The following is a 15,073-nucleotide window of genomic DNA, read 5'->3' as shown; positions in this document are numbered from 1 at the left end:
TCTCACTCACTAAGAAAAGTGAAAATTTACTTAAAATTAAAAATGCATATAATCATAACAAACAAATGTATGTGGCTCATTGGTGAACTTGTGTTTGTTAAATTCATTTGACCAAGATTCAAATCTTGATATAGCAAAATTTTGAAGTTTTTACACTAACAAAACAAAATTAATGAGAGGGGATCATTAATTAAAGGAATTAACGAGAGAATTTGAATTAGACGCTAAAATTCAAATTTAAAATTAAATTTGCCTTGGAGTAATCGAGTTTGTTTTAATTGACTATAGAGTGAGCATTTGGTTTATTCTATTAAAAACCGAATTGAATAAATCAAAATTTTAAAAATCATATTGATTATATTATAAATTTATAATATTTATAATATTCAGTTTTAATTGAATAATGCTCACCCCTAGCTGATTGGGAGGCTTGGGATGTATTCTCTTATCCACATTCTCCTCTTTCTTTCTGTAGCGCTATTCTTCCTTTATATTTTTGTGTAATTTGTTGAAATGATTTCTATTTTCTGGTCAAGCTACCCCCCCCCCCATCTTGTATTACTTCTAATTTGATTCAAAAAAATTCTCATCTTGTGTAGCTCCTCTTGATTTGAGTAAAAAAAAAAAAATCTCGTGCATTCTAGCTTGGGCTCGACTATGATATCTGAAAATTTTTTGACAAATCAACTAGTATCATAAATGTGATAGACAATCAAGTGTCACTACAAGGAAAACGATCAAAGCCGATGGATGTAGGACCGCCAGCTTAGCCCTTTAGGCTGCCACCTTAGGTCTAAGGTGGTGGTCATGAGTCCACCCCCTAAGCCACTGCTGACCTAGGTCAAGACCGCCAACTTAGACAAAAAAGACCACTAGCTTAAACAAAAAAGACCGCCACCTTTGAGGTCTGGTCCGATGCGGTTCATTTATTCCTAAACCGGTGGTATGTTAGAACCACCGGCTCAGAGTTAATAAAGGCAACAGTCTGGACCACCGGAATAGATCTCTTCGGACCACCGCCTTAGGTCTGTCAATATGTTGCGTCCATTTTTAGGCGGCCATCTAGACCACTGGCTTAGATCTCTTTGGACCGCCACCTTAGGTTAGTCAAACTATTGTTTTTGTTTTTAGGTGGCGATCTAGACCGTCGGCTTAGATCTCTTTGGACCACCGCCTTAGGTCTTTTTTATGTCTAAGGCAGCAGTTGTATGACTGCCAACTTTGTCTTTTTTTTCATTATTTATATCAATTTGATTTCTACATTTTTTTACATGTTTAATATAGATCTCATGGCCGATAATACATGAAAAACAATTTAAATAAAAAAAAACTTTTAATTAAATTATTAATTATTATAATATCCAAAGCAAAACTTAAATACAATATCCAATTGACATATAAAACGGTACAGGGCATTTACAAAAATCTTCTTGAATAATATAACACATCTTCATATTTAACTCCAACACCCACAGTTGCAGCAACAGTAGAGCCACCCTTTTCTTATCAGCTCTTCTTTACCACTTTCTTCCAACCTAACAACTTGAGCAAATCTATTGGTCATCTGTTTTATGAAGTCACTAGATAGCGAGACTGGATTCCGGTGCTCATTGCCACCAACAACAAGGACAACCATCAAGCTGGCTTGTTGTTTCTTCCTTTCCTGCATGGCTTTCTGGTGATCCTCGAAACAATTGAAATCATCCAAGATGGACATATCAATTTCAACAATTCTTGGAAATGTTCAACATTTCAATTCCTTGTTCCAATTTGACCTGCAAAAAATACTGGTATTAGATAGGAAAAGAAACTAAGGTTGACATGAAAACCCACATGGGCACTACATCAAAAGCAAACAAATAAAACACAAATCCAGGTAGAAGTCTCAAAGAACAAGAAGGTTCAACTGAACTGATATTGCAGAATTCAACAATTATGACATGATAGTACAGCTTTCTTGGTCCCATTTTTCCTGTATCATTCACTCGATATCAAGCATGGGGATCTTCCCTATAAATTATCTCAACACTCCCTTTAATTCAACATAGGTTTTCACCCATCAATTGTAACCGCTCAAAAAAATTGGCTCAATCAAGGTGTATTCTTATCAGAATACAAGAATTATCAATGGTATTTCCATTAACGACAAAACCACCAACAGGTGAATAGCCAATACTCATTGTGGATATCAAACTATGAATAAGAAATCAAAGGGATAACGCAACAAGAAAAGCCATACTAACAATGTCTCCCAAAAAATAAAAGGAAATCGATCAAATCAAAAGATTAAATCTATGGTTGTAACAAAAGAAATCCATAGGTGCACGTATTGTCCAATGGCCATAGATATTATGTAATAAAAAAACCTAAATATTTAGCATGCATTGGAAAATTCTTTAACTATGCATCAAATTGAAATAACTTACTGTCAACTCCAAATCTGAACTTTCCTGAATTTCTATACAAGAAATTCCTCAAAAAATTGATGTTAGCTTCAAAGAGAATTAAATTCACATCACACTCTGCATTCAATTGAAACAACTTACCGGTAACTCCATATCTGAATTTTCACAAATCTCTATACTAGAAGTTCCTTAAAGCTTCAATCCTTCTTCAACCATCATCAAACTGTCCCTAAATTCCTTCTCTACCAGAATCTAGAGTTTAGGTATGCCACTATTCACCTTATCCATACAGATGCTTATGTCACCTATATGAACAATGATTTTAGCAGATTCCTTGGTCAATTAATGTGTGTTTTCTATTCTTTGATAGCCCTTATCAAAAATTCAAACCCAATTTAATGCAACATTAAAAGCCTCACTAAATTGTTCTCCATTGCATGTGCCATTGCTTTCAAAAGTAAAGAAACTAGCACCAGTGTTCAGGCTACCGTCAAGATGGTGGTTAATACTAAGAAAAGCTATACATGAAAAGAGAAATAGAGCTTAGTGACAGAGCTCGATTCATTAATATGTGCAACCATCAGTTCTGCAACATAGCAATAAATTAATGTTATGTTAGTTCAAGTAATTTGATTCGTATCAAGCAATAAATTAATGTTAGTTCAAGTAATTTGATTTGTGTGTTTTTGGAAATAGCCTCAGACAAAAAAGCTGCAAGTTCTCCCTTCCAATATAGTTTCGAAGTATCTGTACAGTACAAGAAAACATCAAGGATCAAATGGATGTCTGAAATTATATTTCGAAAATAAAGTAAGGCTGTATAGCTTTGCCATTTCAGCTCTTTATCTTGACTAAGTAAAGAAAGTCAAATTCCATTCTGAGTTTACTTGTGCAAGTTTCAAGCAAAAGTCAACGAATTTTTTAAATTAATATTTTGAGTTCTATCTAGGAACTTTGTCATACATCATTAAATATGCAAACACAAATACCTGTACAGCCACCTATGTACCTGCCACCTGTTAAGAAAGAAACTGAACCTCAGAGATTACTCTAAAGGAAAATCAAAATGATAATGAGAGAACTTATTAATGCCTTATTTCAAAACAAAAGTAAATCCCAGGCCGTAGGAAGTAGGATAAGTTAGTTTAGTTGACTACATTTTCCTTCTTGTTCTCTAATGGAAGTGATCCCCATCATTTTCCCACTATAAAGACAAGTAACTAATTGAAAATTTGTATCTTGTATACTTATTGTCATCTAAGAAACCCTTGCAGGCATTTCCCACACGCATTTGCTCTGCAGCAGTCCTTTCAAGCCTTATAACTAGCATAATATTATGGTTAATAATCTAATAATTACAAAATGTATTTGCAAACAAACACAAAATAGATAAATAGAAGCCACATATAGTATAGAACTTGGTCTTCTAGTAGTTGAAATTCAGAAAAAAAAAAAAGAAAAAAGGGAAAAATACACAACCCATTGTTGGCAAACGACTGAGAACTGCACTAACATTGACTTACAAGTATATTGAGGGCATTTGTATATATTCCTACAACCTGTTCATGTCAAGCAAAAGATTACCGTGTGTGAGAAACATCACTCCAGAACCAAGAATTCATTGAAAAGAGCTCATAGATATGCCACAAGGTGGTGTGGTGTACTCATAATATGTCTTCTTATTTGGCCTCAGAGGCAATTTGTAATACAGCAAAATGAAGAAAAAGACAGCCATCCATGGAACTGTATTGCACGGTTTAATGTAGAAAGTGACACAGAAACAGGCTCCTGAAAACATGAATAATGTCTCTTTTTAAACTATTCTCTTATCATTTTACTAGAGGCAGGTAAAGCAGACAAAAAATTAAGATTTAAGAAACTATTGATTTCAAAGTGGCGCTCAAATATACAAATACTAGGATACTAGGATTCAAACCTGAATGCCAAGATACACAAGAAAGGCCACTTTCCATGATATTTGACTGGTTTGTTACCGAATTTCTCTCTCTCCCTTTCTCTATCAAGCATGGTACCGACAGTCACTCACAACCCCACTGTTTCCACCTCAGATATAGTGGTTCTTGCATGTACCATGGACCATCAACAAGGATCCCATCGGATGAGAACCTGCAGTGCTGAAAACATGCATGTATCCCCAACACAACCAGTCTTCTCACACTGCTCTACACAAGACCTCGAATCCAAAATTTTATTATGAAATTATAATTATAGGCCTAAAATCCAAAATCCGAAAGCTTTGGAATATTTGGGATTTCTTTCACTAGTAAGTTATAACAATAAATTTCTCATTCGTTTTCTCTGATTAAAAACCACATATGACAGAGGAGGAAGAAAACTATTAAAAGAATGATTAGAGCTTACCTTCTCTTGCGCGAACGAACAGGTCAGTGCTTGCTTCCCAGAAAGTTCCCCTTCTAAGGCACAAAGGACCCCTTCTCGAACGAAGAAGTCTGCTACCTTGAATCGCACAAAACTGATTCTGCTCTGCAATTTATCTTGCTCGTGAAGAAAAAAAGCTTTTTTGAATCACAACACTGATTCTCCTCTGCGATTTATCTTGCTAGTGAAGGAGCCTTCGCGCAGGAGAAAGAAATTTTTCCCTCCCCGCATTTGGTTGCTCTGTCGAATCGGAATTTATACCGGTTTTAATTCCGGTTTGATTATAAAATCCGCCAAAGGTATTATTGTAGACCGCCGCGTGAGCCATATGTTTATTAGTATTAATTACTTAAAATAATTAATTTATCAAATTTTAATCGAATAGAATATTTAAATATTTAATCAAATATGAATGCACATACTAATTTTTATTATTTATCGGATATCAAATCAAATTCAAATATCAAATTTAAATTCGGATAGTGCCTAATTCCATTCGTTTATATCCCTAATTAAGGTATTTGGAAGGATGCTTTCATCGAGACAAATAATCAAATTATTCTGCTTTTATATAATGACAAATGGAAATAATAGCCCACAAAAACAAAGCATATTTACATCATGAACTATTACCTAATTAAATTTCAAACAATTAATTAATTAATTATTTATTTAAATCTATGCTCATACAGCAACAGATACATTTAGCATCTGGAGAGAGGTGGGCCACACAAGCAGAGATTATGGGCAAACGATTGAGCAGGGAACTGTTGCATCTTCCCACCAAATGGAATCTTTCCACACAGTCGATTATAACTCAAATCCAGTCTTCTCAGAGCATTCAATTTGGTGATCTGCTTGGGTCCCCCAAGATTCTGTTGTGTGCCAATTCCAAAACGTTCAGCTTTTTTGGAAATCTGACCTTCGACAAATCAAACTTGAGATGGTTATCGGACAGCATGATCGTGCGAGCTGTTGAATTCTCCTTGAATAACACCGACGGGTCCTCAGTGAGCTTGTTATCGGAAACATCGATCACTCTGAAGTGCAACTTCCCTAACGATTTGGGTATTTCACCGCGTAGATGGTTGCCATTTAGGAGGAGAGAGAAATCCTCGTTCTTGTCAGAATTAAATCTTCTGAATGAGTCGGGTATGCTTCCGGCGAGTTTGTTCGACGAGAGACCAAGACTGGTTACTAGTTAGTTTCTTGAGATCTGAAAGGGAAGCTGGGATGGGTCCAGAAAGATGGTTGCCGCTCAAATTTAACAAGTCAAGGTTTTTAAGCTGGCGGAGGCTACCTGGGATCGACACAGAAAGCTGGTTGTCGGACAAAATGAGGTACCTGAGGTTTTCGAACGTGCCAAGGGAAGCTGGGATTGGTCCAGAAAGCTGGTTGCTGGATAAATCGAGATTCTTGAGCTTGTATAGTTGGCCGAGGAATCCTGGTATGGGGCTGGAGAGAGTGGTTCCAGATATCTTGGGAATTTTCAGGTTCTTTAATTTGGTGAATGAGTAGGGGATGGGACCAGTGATGTCAAGGTCTGTAAATGCAATTTCTCTGAGGTAGGGGAGGTTGCCGATGGCCGCCGGGGTGTGGAAAGGGACGTAGATTTGATCAAAGAAGAGTGCAGTGACACGATTGGTATTTGGGTGGCAATCGACATGTTCCCAGTGACAACAGTCTGTCTTGGGAACCCAGGAAGCAAAGTAATCTGGTATGCTAATTAGGGATTTCTTGATTGACAAGAGCGCTGTTTTGTCAGCTGGGTTGCAGCGGAGGGAGGAAGCTGAGAGAGTGGGAGATGGAAGAGAGGATAAGAAGACAACAAGGAATATGAGAGAGAGAAGAGAGAAGTGTGAAGAAGACATACTCACACCACTGCTCTTCATCATCAGATACCAATGTTTATCAGTTCTCAGTTTGGATTGAGGAAACGTGGAGTGGTCGAGCTTTGAATTTATAGACGTTGTAATACGGAATATTGACCAGTCAGTCATTCATTACTCGTTCGGATTCAATCCAAAAATAGAAAATAGAATGTTTTTCCATGGTTTCTGCTTCCCCTAGCTGATTTCCGTTCACTTCCTTTGTTTGTCTCTTTAATTTCCGTCTGCTAGACATAAAATAAATTTATAAAAATAATAGAAAACCCGTAGTTGGGACGGGAAGCCAAGGGATTCAGAAGAGTTCAGATTACAGAGACTCGGTATATATCAATCAAAATACTTTACCACATTGAACTGGTACTTGGGGATTGAACGGGTCTCGTAAATTTAAAATCCCAACCGTCCATATCGGATAATATAGAATTGTATAGTATGTACAGATATAAACACAGATTAAAGAAAGTACATGAAAATGAAGGTTGAATGGCGTCAAAACTCAGATTGGGCCGAGCCAGGTCTTAGAGGCCTTCATATGCCAAGCCCATATCAATGTGGAAATGATCAGTTGAACGGGCCTTAAGGTTGGATCCACTATACTAACAGCAGTCCAAGCCAACTGGTTAGGTTACAACAAGAAATTCATTAATTTATGATAATGAATACCATTGTTTCGTTTAAATAACATGATTTTAGGCCTTTTTATTTGATATAATTACATGAACTAGAAAATTTCAATATACAATAGGAAATTCTCTAGGTCATCTCTATGAAGGCACAAACGCCACCGAGCAACAACTCGATCATTAAGGAAAATAATTAATTGATATACTTTCATGGTTGAAACGTAAATGCATTCTGAGTTATAATTACTTATATACCCTGTGTTTAAGGAAACTATTTAAAGATATCCTATAATTTCAAAAATTGCTTATATATACCATATTTTTTGGGTCAATTGTTGAAACCTCCCCTCAAGTTTTTGACTGTTGATGAAACCTCTTTTCTGAAGTTTGATGATTGCAATCATCTTTTTTGAACTTTTTGATGCAGTTGCAAATAGACCCTCTCTATTAGAAGACAAGAGGCACGAAAATGTCCAAAATACTCATGTAGTTACCTTGACCAAAATGTTTATTTTCTAATCTTTTCTCTTCATATCAATTGCTACCCCTAACCCTTCCAATCTCTTTTCCAAAATCGATTTATTTTTCAAATTTTCCCTTCATATCAATCACTGAAAGGTAAAACTGCATGATTAGGTCATATGAGATGGGCCTTTTCGCTTGTGGAGTCATCTTGTACGCTGAAAGTCCACCCGTTTTATGAGATGCTCTATTCATTTTTGAATAGTGATGCTTTGTTCTACGAGATGACTCATTTGTTGAACGGGTGGACTTTTAGTCTTTAATTTATGCATGGGCCTTTTTGCTTTGGTTCGGTCTTTGGGGAGTGTTCCATCCTGTAGGTACTGCATGATTAGGTCTATCCACAATAGTTCTTGCTGTACTAGGAGGATTATTATGTTAGACATTTATGCCCTTAGCTCCAATCAAATTGATGTACCTTTTGGCATTTATTGTAAATGAATAAAGTACATAATTGATTCATATCTTATAAGACTTGTGTTAGTTTAGAATCTTCACAATCATTGGATAGATCTGGGGAGATTTATTTTGCTAGGATTGACACTAATGTACTGCCAAGTTGGTTGGGGTGGCTTGTCTCAGCTGCTAGGGTGAGACCTAAGGTACATGCAATGTGAGTTTTCTTGAAACCTTGAACCAAACCAGAATTCTAGGTATTGCCCTATACCTTGTAGATAGATGGGCAAAACTGGAATGTTACACCTGACCCCTAGACTCGATTATGGTACTGCATCAGGTGTCGGATTGGGCTGTCTTTGATATGCCAATCAATGAGATCCTTAGAGGGGGTCAAAACATGGGTATGTTGGGACAGTCCAAGAATTCATCTAAGTGGGTGAATGATCATAGTGACAGGATCATCCCCTTTGTCGGACAAAATGAATGATCGGGGATGCACTCTCTCTGATGGAAACCTAAAACTGCCAGTAGTTGATTTCAACCGTTAAAATTTGTTTTTGCAAAATATATTCATATAAAGATATACATACATACATACATATATATATATATATATATATATATATATATATATATATATGTTATGGTTTCAAAATGTTTGCAAAAGGTTTTAATTCCTGGGATCCATGTGAGTAGAGAGTGCAACACTGTTCCTTGCAGCCGAGGGAGAGGTCTTCTCTTGTTGGGCACTGTTTGATCATTATGGGCTAAAAGGTTAAGTGTAAGACCATTGAGGGTAATACCTGATGGGCTAATCTTGCATCTGCTCACAGTCCTTGGGTTTTCATAAGGTGGCTGGACCCAAGAACCATTTAGTGTAAATGTTGGGCCCGTTAAGAGCTCATGGTGATGGACTCAGGGGCTCACTGTCTCCTATAGTGAATTCAGCCAGGCCTTGTAACAAAGGCTAGACTGAACCCATGTGACTGATGTGTAAATCAATGTTTGGGTCCCACGCCATGCAAGGAGAGCCAACTGGGCAGCAGGTTAAGAGGTTAAATGAGCACATAAACTTAATGGGCCTAAAGCCCAATTCAAACTGGGTTAATTAGATTAATTAAATAGGGGCGGATCTGGGTTTGGATTAGCAAATAAGGATAAGAGGATAAGTCTTATCCACCTAAAGAGTTCAAATCCAAATAAAGATTTGGATAAGGAAACTCCTAATTTGATTATGACTAAGCTAATCTTAAACTGTAGATAAGATAAGGGATTATCCTTATCACTTAAAGAGTCCAAATCCAAATAAAGATTTGGATCAAGAAACTCCTAATCAGATTAGGAGGTTGTCTCTTTAAGGCTATAAATAAGAGAGCAGAGCAGACATGCAAGACATACCAGACAAGACACAAAAAAGCGCAGAGCTCTTTCCTGTTATTTCTGCCCCTACTCAGTTTGATCTCTACCGTAGGGGTGGTCAAGAATTGTTCTTGATATTGCTTCTTGGTAGAAGAAACAATTTGAAGTCGTGCTCACCAGCCCTTTACTCCATTCTTGCTGAAGAGTCGTCTTGCTGATCCTCACACTGTGTCATCTTTAGTGGAAGCAAGTTTTGGTTTTCTCATTGGGTGTAAACACCTTCATTTTGGTTAAAGGTCTGGTCCGGTTTGGTTCAAGATTAATCCTTGAAAATGCAGTTTTCTAAAATAGGGAATGCGATCCCCAGATGGGAGAAAGAAAAATTTTTGAAAATTTACCCAACCTTCCTATAGGATTCGGCCATCCATATGATGGATCTCTCATCTCTTCACATTAGGGTGGCATCTGAGATGTTGGGCTGTACTAAAGTGTCCATCCTGATTGTAGTTATGAGGTTAATTTGCAGTGAGCTCGCGAGCTTTGACAAAGCATGAACTCAGATGTTCTCAACTTTTGGGATCTACTATATGGTGAAGTGCTTGAACTGTTGGTGAGCTCTTGTATCCTTTGCAAATAGCTTGCCATGGTGGGCTTTCGTGCCTCAAGTTGTCTAGTGACTTGGTTGACTATGAGCCCAAAGTCCCTAAATACCTCTACTCACCCCGCCCTAACGTCCCGTGCGAGCCAAAGCCTAAGTATCAGGGCCTCATATTCTACTTTATTGTTGGACTCTTTGAACTTAAACTACAATGCATGCTCTAGAACGGAGTTAGTCAGTCCACGGAGTATGAAACCAGCATTGCTACCTTGTCAGTTGGACGACCCGTCTACATGGAGAGTACAAGCTCTACTTACCATTGGCATTCTTTACCATTACCACGTTTGCCAATCAGTCTAGGTAGGTCACTTCTTGGATGAAGTTGGCATCTAACAACTTTTGCACTTCCTCGTTGATTACCTTCCACTGTTCCGAGGCAAAACTCCTCTTCTTTTGCCTCACAGGTCGATAGTGCAAGTTAGTGTTAAGTTGATGTGTCATGACCTCGGGCTCGATCCCAGGCATATCTGCTATAGCCCAAGCAAACACATCAGCATTAGCTTTCAAGAGTCGGATGATGTTGTCCCGAAGACCGTCCTCTAGGAGTAACCCTACCTAAATGGTCTTCTCCGAGTCACCATCGAAGAAGGGTACGTACCTAGACGAGGTCCTCCATGGGTTGGTTGTGCTGCATTCGTAGCTTGTCTTTGAGGTCTATGTTATCCATGGTGAGCCTCTCATTGGTGCGATGTCTCCCTCGACAAGATGTTATGTACCACTAGGTGTGGATTCGAGATGAGCTGAGCAGAATAGTACGAGGCTCGAGCTCGGCTTGAGACTGTTCTACAAGGAAGAGCCTTGAGCTTGAGCTCAGCTTGGCTCGGCTCGAGCTTGTTTTTGAGAAAAAATGTTTTGTAAAAATAAAAAATTATATATAAAAATATTTTTTATTTGATTTTTTAAAATTTAAGAATTATAATAATTAATAATTATAATATTTTTATTATATATATTATTTTCTATAATTTTATTATATATATATATATATATATATATATATATATTCAAGCCAGCTCGCGAGCCTTACAAGCTAAGCTCTAGTAGGCTCAAGCTCGGCTCGAAGCTCGGTTGAAACTGAGCCGAGCCAAGCTCGAGCAGCTCATGAAAACTTGGCTCGTTGCCACCCCTATGTGCCATTGCTTCACCGTCCGCTGGTTACCTTGGGTGACTGAGGATGGCATTGTATTGAGACAAGACGCGATCAACCATGAAGTCTAACATCACCATGCTAGTGATGAGCCCGTTGCCTATCAATAGCAGTAGGGTAATCTTCCCCTAAGGTATTAGTGACTCTCTCGAGATGCCTACTAGAGGGGTGTTGATTGGCTACAGGTGGTCTCTCCCACTGTCGAGTTGTTTGAAAGCTTCCTCTAAGATAATCTCAGCCGAGTTCCATGTGTCTACCAGTATTCTGTGCACCTCGAAATTAGCAATCTTGGATGAAATTACTAGGGGCACTTTCATTAGTTGATTGTCCCTCAAGGGCAACGGGGTAACTTCCCTTCCTTAACGGTTGTAGAGAATTTTCTATGGACACACGATCCTAATGCATCTACTCCTAAGTCACTAATTATGGGGTCGTGGTCGACCGATGCCTCTTTGAGTCCTCCTATGTGACCACAACCAATGGGATTGTTACTTGTTGTTCACTACTACTCACCTGAGGGACTCCGACTATAAAAGGGACACTATAGCTAAACGTACAACACGTACACTTGAGCTATCACTTACACTCTTATGGAGACTTTAGCTTACTTTGAGCCCTTGACTACTTTTCACACTTAGAAAGCAGGACACATATCCCTCCTAGGGCTTTTGACCACTTTTCACACTTAGAAAGCAGGACCCATATCCCTCGGAGCTTGAAAGTAACTCTCTTGCCCTTGGCTCCAAGTTTGCAACATCACCTTAATAAAAAGATACCATAATTTTCCCCTCAAAAATAAAAAGATTTTGTTTTAGACAATTCTATTGGCCCACTTACCCCTAGACCTTCTTTCACACTCAAACCCCTTCTCCACCGTCTACAAATGACCTCCAAATCTTGACCAACCAACTGGAATCCCTTTTTATCATTACTAATATTAAAATGACAAAGATATCCTTCAAATTTTCAAGAAAATCACAACATTGCCCTTATGCCCTAGTATTTAAGTAACCTAAAGTTTTGATTCAAGTTAATTGGAAAGGGGAAATCTGTTCACCATCTTCCTCATTGACAAACCACATCATTAATTCCTTTGGCCATCTAATTGTTTCTCTCTCTCTCTCTCTCTCTCTCTCTCTCTCTCTCTTTTCTTTTCTTTTCTTCTTCTTAGGGATGGATTTGAGCCAAGCCAAGCTGAATACTTGGCTTGAACTCGATTTCAAGCCAATTACATATAAAAATATTTTTTATTTTACATACAAAAAATTAAAAATTATAAAAATGATTTACTATTATAAATAAAAAATAAAAATATTATTATATATAATAAGAGTTATTATATATATTTATATGCACGTATGTATGTATGTATGTATGTATGTATGTATATGTATGCATGCATGGTTTTCAAAACCAGATTGGACCGGATGGTCGGACAGAAAAACCGGTAATCAGTCAGCCATCTGGGTACGGTTTTACTAGAAACCGGAAAATTGAAAAAAAATGTCGAAAAGTCAAAAAACCTGCTGACCCGGCGGTCAGACCGCTAAATCGTTCGACCCGGGCAGCGGTTTGCGGGTAAAGATTTTTATTTTTAATGCTTTAAATAAAAAACAAAAAATAAAATACCCATTATATCCCAACCAGTTCGAATCCTTATTTGATTTTCCCTTTAGCTTTGGGGTTATTTCCCATTCTCCCAAATTCCCTCCTCATTCCTCTCAACCCTCACACCCTACCGAGCGATCACCTATGGCGGCTATCACCTTTGGCATCCGACGGCGATACACATCGACGACAACTAGCAAGCTTGTAGCGGAAAAAAGTAACCCTCACCCCAGCACTTGCAGCCGCATCCAATGGCGAGAAGATCCAACACTTGCAACGGTGACTTGCAGCAGTGGACGGCGAGCTTGTAGCAGCACTCGACACTTAGCAACGACACTCAACACTCAGCATTTACACTAGCGAGCCCAAGCTTGACTTGCAGGTTTGCAGTGGTAGCGAATCCATTTGGCACTCAGCCCTTGTAGGCTTGCAGTGGCAACTTGCCTATGACCAAGCCCAATTGCCCAAGCCCACTGGCGGCGAATCCACTGTCACACCACCATTACCGGCACTTGGTAGTGAAATCCTGAAGGTATAAATTTTTTTGTGATTTAATTGATTTTTTTTAATTTTTTTGATTCATTTGGTTCATCAGCCCCTATTTGTTCTTCGTTTGCTTCATCATTTTGCTTTGGACCTGCTAGGCAAAGGCTTTTAGTGAATACTTTTTAGTTTATAATTAGGAGCAACAGACGATAAGTTGATATATTTACTAGCAAAAAATTGCTACTTGTATTTTTATATCAGTTTCTTGTTGATTATATGCCTTGTTGAACCCTCAAACTTCATTTGATGATCAGATTCTTAGTTCTTTATTTAATTAATCTGGCTTAATTTGTTTTAAATTTTCATATGCATATTTTTCTTAATTTTCATACGATGATCAAATGTTGAAAGTTTTGCTTAAATTTTTGCAAGCAATTTACTCTCATTTCTAATGGAGTGATTTTACATTTTGGTTAATTATTTTCTTAATTTTTTGCTTAAGTATTTTCTTAATTATCTTTTTGTTTATATGGAGTGATTTTACATTTTGGTTGGTTCTTTTAGTCAATGCAAGGTTTTAAATTTTAAATTTTGTGTTTCAATGAAGGGATTTATTTTTGAGTTGGATTTCTTTGATTGAACTAAGATGATGGAATCTCAAAGTCCAAATGCTAATAAATCTAATCCAGCTCCATGCAAGAGTCCATTTCATCAAATGTTAGGGGAAAAAATGATTATACTTGGGAGCATGTTTTCCTTAAAGTTGACCCTCTTAATGGATCAGAGTCAATGACATGTCTTTGTTGTCAAAAGACTTTTTAAAGGGGGAGGGATTAATAGAATGAACCAACATCTTGCCCAAAGGAAAGGTGACAGTAGAGCACAATGTGGAAGGATTGATAATGATTATGATATTGAGATTAGAGAAATAGATCCACCTAGTACACATGATACCTATCAAGGGAAAAAACCAACTACATCATCGGGAAAGGGGAAAGCATCTTTAGGGCTAATAACTAACCATCTTTCTCCACGGACCACTCCAGTTGCACAACCTGGAATTAAGAGTGTATTGGCATCTAAGGGAGCAATTAATCATGTGGACCATGTTGTTATGAAGTGGTGATGCTTGTATTCCCTTGAATGCTTTGCGTTCAAGATATTTTCAACGTATGTTGAATGCTCTTATTACTATTGGTCCAATGTACAAGGTTCCTTCATATCATAACTGTAGGATCAATTTGTTGAAGGATTTAGTTTAGGAGGTGCAAATGTCAGTTGATAAACTCCGTAAGGATTGGGTTACATATGGTTGCACTATAATAACTAACGATTGGATAGATACACATAGTCGAACATTGATTAATTTTTTAGTGTATTGTCCTACAGGAACTGCATTTGTGAAGTCTATAGATGCTTCTGAAATAGTCAAGAGTGCAGAGAATTTATTTATTTTATTTAACAAAATTATTGATTGGGTAAAAGCAGAAAATGTTGTTCAGGTGGTCATTGACAATGCTACAAATTATGTAGTTACAAGAAGATTGTTGGAAATAGAATTTCCATTGATATATTGG

General features: G+C 37.5%; 1 long non-coding RNA gene across 1 annotated transcript; it reads right to left on the bottom strand.

Moving 5' to 3' along the window:
• Nucleotides 1-1,314: 1,314 nt before the first annotated feature.
• Nucleotides 1,315-5,034, bottom strand: LOC148872641 (uncharacterized). The gene is made up of 3 exons (XR_016106863.1): nt 4,788-5,034; nt 4,342-4,583; nt 1,315-4,193 (listed from the first exon to the last, which is right to left on the bottom strand). It is a non-coding gene; the product is annotated as an uncharacterized LOC148872641 (long non-coding RNA).
• Nucleotides 5,035-15,073: the final 10,039 nt, after the last annotated feature.

The sequence above is a fragment of the Nelumbo lutea genome, chromosome 2, assembly GCF_056320005.1.
Source record: "Nelumbo lutea isolate HS-2025 chromosome 2, American lotus-T2T, whole genome shotgun sequence".
Classification (NCBI taxonomy): domain Eukaryota; kingdom Viridiplantae; phylum Streptophyta; class Magnoliopsida; order Proteales; family Nelumbonaceae; genus Nelumbo; species Nelumbo lutea.
The sequence above is the reverse complement of the archived record's forward strand: the minus strand, read 5'-3'. Positions and strand labels throughout refer to the sequence as shown.